This window comes from Macrobrachium nipponense, chromosome 35 (assembly GCF_015104395.2).
Source record: "Macrobrachium nipponense isolate FS-2020 chromosome 35, ASM1510439v2, whole genome shotgun sequence".
NCBI lineage: Eukaryota > Metazoa > Arthropoda > Malacostraca > Decapoda > Palaemonidae > Macrobrachium > Macrobrachium nipponense.
Window position 1 is genome coordinate 64,075,845 of NC_061096.1, and position 7,220 is coordinate 64,083,064.

The 7,220-nt window shown below is 31.8% G+C and overlaps 1 long non-coding RNA gene across 4 annotated transcripts in view; it reads left to right on the plus strand.

Moving 5' to 3' along the window:
• The window catches only part of LOC135208870 (uncharacterized), a 231,619-nt gene that overhangs the window by 81,637 nt on the left and 142,762 nt on the right, over positions 1–7,220 (plus strand). For 2 of the 4 annotated variants that reach the window (XR_010313234.1, XR_010313233.1), the window contains exon 4: positions 1,499–1,582. This is a non-coding gene — a long non-coding RNA (uncharacterized LOC135208870). Of the gene's footprint in view, positions 1–1,498; positions 2,999–7,220 lie in introns of those variants that run through there. The other 2 variants (XR_010313235.1, XR_010313232.1) reach the window with 2 other exon arrangements.

Sequence of the window (7,220 nt, forward strand, 5' to 3'; positions counted from 1 at the left end):
TTTGAAGGATGACGCAATCGCCCAATGACATAATAGGAACATACGTATGCACCGAATGTAATTCAATTAAGGAAATGTCATACCACGAGCATTACACGGGATCTCTGCTCTGGGTAATGGTTATATAAATTACATAAATTGAGCAATACACCGTCAGTGCCACTAAGAGCCGCTATCTGCAAGAGAGGGGATTCTGTCGTATGAATTTTAATTTCGTCATATATATATATATATATATATATATATATATATATATATATATAGTATATATGTATATATTTATATATATATATATATATATATATATATATATATATATATATATATATATATATATATATATATATATATATATATATAGGTATGTATATATATATATATATATATCTAATATATATATATATATATATATATATATATATATATATATCACGACAACTTTTGTTATCATGTACAATTTTTGCCTTCAGAATATGAAATGTAAATTGACTTTTTTATTCTCTCTACAGACATGCCTACGTATTCGTTCACTTAATCCATTTGTCCATTATAAACACATATGGCATTTTAGGCGACTTAAGTATTTCACATAAAGTTTCTTTGCGAGACTATTTTTGCAACCACAGGTTTCAGTATCAACAGTATTAACGAAATTTGGAATCTCAAAAAGGAAAATCTTCGTATTAGAAAATAAGGGAGAGTTCACTCTCATCTTTCCCCATGTCTGCAGATTCCTTGGAGCCGTGTCCATCAGAATCTAATCATCCATCTATGATTCTAGGCGGCCTAAAAGCTGTATAGGATGACATATGTTATGTCTCGTAAGATAATTTTTCCAATTAGCGGCATTTCCATTCGATAATCCGAGGATGGTTTTCTTTCGTAGTTAAACCTCTATATTTTTCTCTTTCTACTTCTCTTTCTTGTTGACTTCTGGCTTGAGCTATATGCAGGTATGATATTTTCGCTCCACCAAAAAAAAAAAAAATAAAAAAAAAAACTATTTGAAAAATATTACACAGTGCTATAAATTTCGAAGTTTTAAAATGAATATACGTGTATTTTAAAAAAGAAGTTTGTTTAGGTCATCACTAATTATAACTTTCGGTCGACAAGTTTTCAACTGGAACTTTCTCATGACGTAAATATAAAGGCATCCTACCTAGCTTTTTCCATCCTGAAAATGTATTCCTTTCTGCGAGCATTTGCATTTTGTACATAAGTGTAAAACATATATCATGTATAAGTTTTTTTCATTAGAAGGAGATAAACTATTCAATAAAAACATTGTTAATGAAAATCGCATGAGAAAATATACAGGTTGATGAATAATGATTGTTCAAAATCATACTTTTTTTTTTCAAAGAAAGTTGAGTTATGATACTGATATTGACAAGAGGGAAAAATGTCAGTAGCACCAAATTACATGAAGGGCTGTTATCTTAGCATTTTTGAAGTACATAGTGACTTATTAATAATATTTCTTATTAATTTCCAGATCCATAAACATGCAATATGAAGTCGGGGGAGATTCCTTGCAATGGGTACTACCAGATTTTATTACCACACCGTGGTAGGAAAGGTCAGTATTTTGTTAAATAAAAAAAAAAGATTTGTTGTCTTTGTGGTGACAGCTGATGCTGTTGAAGTGTGCAGAGTTACAGAATGAATGTGATGATGATTTTCCTCTTTTACTGACATATTCTAGTTTTTGGAATAATGGGTTACTGGTAGTACTTAGACGAGTATACGTATATTTATAATATATGTAATATATAAGATATGTAATATAAGGCAGTCCCCAGTTATCAGCGGGGGTGCCGTTCCCAGGGGTGTGCTGGTAACTAAAAACCGCCATTAACCAAAACTCGGCTTGTGGCGCCGATAACCGGAACACTGTCCGTTATGGCGCCGTAAATCGCCGATTTTATGGCGCTAGACAAACGCCATCAAACTGGATTGCCGATAACCAGGGACTGCTTTATATATAAATATACTTGTTTATAGTATACATACTTACATACATGTGCTGTATATGAATATATTAGATACATATGTGAATGATAAAAATAAAGACATATTTTTTTATGCTTTAATACATTAAGTTCCAGGGGTCAATCTTATATGCTCTGCTGGATACAATATCTTTATTTCGGTAACCTGAGTCACTGTATGCACCTCTGTAATGGTTCTGTTGCAATATCATCGTCTTGATGCTGTTTTTTGTTAAGAGCTATGGGCTGTGAATGGAATAAGAAAATAGCCCTGCTGAGCAGAAGGAGTTTATAATATTTTCCTCGCACAAATCAAGAACTCTCATTTACTGAAGATTTTAGTGGATGCTCTTGGAGCAAGAGCCTTTGCTGCCATATAGTCGGCTTCATATAATCTGCAACGGCAGCATTTGTAGACATTCCATGGCTATTTGTATTTCGATTCCAGTTGTACAGTTGTTATTGTATGCTCTTGAAAACGGATGGTGCATTTTATGTTCTGTATTTCTCGTCTGTTACATTGATCATATTTATTGGTGTGCATTGCTGCGATACAAAAGGCTAGATGTGGCATTTGGAAGTAGTATATTAATTAAAAGAAATAATAATACAATTTCGTCAAGTCACTTAAGGCTTCTTTTCATCTTCATACACTGTTAAGGCAGCCATTTAGATTATTAATACCAGGTACGTAATGCCAACAGGTTAATTCATCGCAGTTGTAACTTGTAACAAATAAAAAAAAATACAGCGTATTTTGCGGTATTTATCTTTCATCAGCTAAATTCATAGGCAAATGCTTACTAAACAACCACAGCTATTAGTTTGATTGGGATTTTCAGGCCCAGTGGTCCTGTTCATTGTCGTTTTACAAACACCAATCGAACTATGTATGTGGAAATCATAATGAAGGTAAATTATAAAACAACATATTACAATTAAGTCACTGATGTGGATATAGTAAATGGAGTTTTATGCTCATATACGTATTTCAGATGTCTGACATTATACCCTTAAAGCTTCATGTTTTGCAACCTTTATTTATTTATTTCAATCTTAATTTTTGTGTATCCTGTATTTATTCCAAGCTTCATATTTCGTATCTTATATTAATTGTAAGCTTTGTATTTTGTGTCCTGTATGTGTATCAATCTTCATATTTCGTATCCTATATTTATTTAAAACTTCATATTGGTATCCGATATTTATTTGGAGCTTCATATTTCGTATCCTATATTTATTTAGAGCTTCATATTTTGTATCCGATATTTATTTCAAGCTTCATTTTTCGTATCCTATATTTATTTAGAGCTTCATATTGGTATCCGATATTTATTTGGAGCTTCATATTTCGTATCCTATATTTATTTCAAGCTTCATAGTTTGTATCCGATATCTATTTCAAGCTTCATATTTGGCATCCGATATCTATTTCAAGCTTCATATTTCGTGTCCTATATTTATTTCGAGCTTCATATTTTGTATCCGATATCTATTTCGAGCTTCATATCTTGTGTCCGATGTTTATCTGAAGCTTCATATTTGGTGTCCGATATTTATTTCAAGCTTCATATTTCGTATCCTATATTTATTTCAAGCTTCATATTTTGTATCCTATATCTATGCAAACGAAGAAACACTATACATAAGTTTATGATTAACAAACCAATGGAATTTTCTTCTTTGCTTCTGCATTTGAAAGCATAAGTTCCTCCACTTTCGGGTGGGTTGAATGACGGGTTGATAACCACACTCTACGACAACAAGCAAGAAGAAAGGTTTAGTAACGACAACAAACTTTCATCCCTAATTAATTCTCCCTTTAACCTTTTCATCACATTGCTTCTGCAAGTGTGGCGTGCAATGAGAGGGATGTGCAACGTGACTATCTCCCCTCGGCATTGTGCAACGTCTGCAATGTAGATGTTGCGTGTTGGAGAAATTTAGGGACGATATATATTGTGAGGAAGGAGGACGATACAACGGACACACACACACTCATCGACTACGATAGATAGAAATATATAAGGGTAAAAGTAGGCAAAACAGGTCAATAATTGGGCTTGGTTGCTTTATTGTTGCCAACGTTCAAGACTATGGTCTCATTTTCAAGGCTATGAAAAACCAAAAATACATAAGATTTATTCAAACTTGTCCACAAGATTAACATAAATTGTCACATACAAATAAGCACGAGAAAAAAAAATAAAATATATAAAATAAAATGAAAAATAAAAAAAAATAACTATAAACAATATTATTAAACACCAAGTAAAAAAAAAATATATATATAAATATAAAAAAATGTATATAAATTATATAAATATATATATATATATATATATATATATATATATATATATATAGTATAATATATATATATATACGTATATATATATACGTATATATATATGAGGCCTAGGGGATTTTGATTAATAATATATTGTTCGTGCATTCTCTGTAACCTATGGAATGGTGGAGACAGTGCAGAGATAACGACCTGAGAGTAGCTGATGAATGAGTTCTAGGAGGTGGCGGGAGATAAAAATGCTTGGTTCAGGAAGTCAATGTACGACAGTTTATGAACTCTTCCCAAAATGCCTTTGTGAACTAGATGCAGCACTAGAACCGCGAGGCGTTGTCGAAGTGTGCATTCGTATGTGCGTGTGCGCCTCTTCTATTCATAATGTCTCACTAGCCAAGTTTATGGAAAGACTTGCACAGACATTCGGGGGAGGAAGGCGAAGCCATGATGGCAGATGCCAAAGTGTTTTTTTTATTTATCAGTTGAGTGATATTCCGGTTGGAAATGGACGGTTCTGGAAATACCGGGAACTAAAGAGTTCCCAAGGAGGAGGTGTGGACTTTTGGGTGACTTGACAATGAGTTAGTATTTTAAGTTAGTCTGTAAGACTGGCTTACTTAGTTAATTGATTTTAGTTATTCTTGTAAATAAACGTTATGTTATGGATGCAACTCTCTCATTTTTCATTACCTGTTAGGAATGGAGAAAGAGGTTGGAGAGAGAGAGAGAGAGAGAGAGAGAGAGAGAGAGAGAGGAGATGGGGTGATTCGGGCCGAGAGAGAGAGAGAGAGAGCCTGAGTGTGTAAATGGAGTTATGGGGTTCCTGCCCATATATATAATATATATATATATATATATATATATATATATATATATATATATATATATATATATATATATGTATATCCACGCTTACCTTATGAATACTGGAGGGATAATCCCCCCATTGTTATGTTATATATATATATATATATATATATATATAATAATATATATAATATATATATATATATATGATGTATACATATACATACATAGGTATATATATATATATACAAAATATATATATATAATATATAATATATATATATAACTATATATATATATATATATATAATATATATATAATCTATATATATATATATTATATATGTGTGTGGTATTATATATATATTATATATATATATATATATATATATATATAATATATATATAAATTCATTTTATCACTAACTTTGACATAGTTCGTTTGCAAGAAGGATACGTAAGTAGTAAAATCCCAGCTAAATCTTTGCATTAATATCATCCATATTATTGTTATTATTTGCTTTTGCCAAATCGTGACTGAATATTAGTTACCTTTGAAGAGTGTAGGTGCTTCCTTACTTACAGTAAATTAAGATGTTGACCTTATAACTGGTAATAATGGAGCACAATTCGCCATCCTTACTGTGTGTTTTATATTTTTTCATAAGTGATATTCTCTAAAGATATCTTACTCATTGTAAGTGTTTGTGAATTCACCATATATCCTCTAAGTGCACAAGCCTTGATTAGGTTTTCTTCTGACAATTTTTAGTTAGTAAAACGAAAAAATTATTTTCAGTTCAGTGCAACTAATGATCTGGACAACGTTCAATGTACTGCTTGAAACCAGAAACGTTTTTCGGCTAGGGTCAAAAACATTTTCAAACCCTTCAAGGCGATTCCAATAAAGATGATAATTACAACAAAACTTGCGTTTTAAGTTTCAACTTAGGATACATTTTTAGCCACCATCATAACCAATAGAATTCATCAAGCACAGTTATGAAAATTTTCACTTTATCTGAAGCCCAGGAAACATAATATTTCTGCTCCTCCGTTACCATTCGATTTCACCTGATTTTAATTCATTTGGAAAGAACGTAATGGCTCAGTGAGAGTAACTGACAGGTACAGCTGTGCTATAGTATTCAGTGTCACTCACAGTCAGTAGCCATTTGATAGACAGAGGGGCTACAACGAGGGGCGACGTATATGCAGAATGAAAACTAGGACAGAATCAACGTGGTTAGGTACGAATAAGGCGACCTTATCAATAGAGATTCTCTCTTTTTCTCTCTCATTCTATCTCTCGTTCAGGCTCCGTCTCTCATTTATGGAGTAGCAGGTCCTATCAATAGTGGGTCCTGGGTAGTAGTTGTAGTTTTAAGTATTGCTGCCATGTGCTGAAACTATCTTATTATATATATACTATATATATATATATATATGTAATATATATGGGGATATATATATATATCTATATATATATATATAATATATATATATATTATATTTTTTTTTTTTTTTTTTTTTTTTTTTTGCTTGAATAATTATTTTTTCAAAGAGAAAAATGTTGACAGTGTTTGCATGAAAAATTAAGAAGAAATTTTACGTTTACGGTAATAATTTATTTGAGAAAGGCCGCTGAAAGCATCCGTTTATTGCAGAACAGAAATTCAGTAAATATATGATTGATGCACGAGTGGGGAAGACTAAAAGACATTAATAGCCATATATATGCGCATGGGATAAGGGGGATGAGAAAAAGATGGAGACAATCACACATTCACGCAAAAATAGGCTTGTCTAAGAACACCTTAAAACGTTCGTAAATGCAGTTGTAGTAACAGCCGCATTTCTATTGACACCATAATTTGTATAGATTTAGTCCAATGATGCTGAACTTAGAACAAAGAACAATCCAGTGGATACTGTAAAGTTATGTTTACGTTGAAGCCGTAAGGAAAAAACAATATCCTCTGATTTTCCCAAATAAAAGAAACAAAGCATCAGTTAGTGAAAATGGCAAAGTGAAGAAAACGATGCCGGTGAATATTCATTGCTATGTTGTTGGTCCAAGGTACTAATTTTGCAATTTTCCCAAGTCTGTGTTC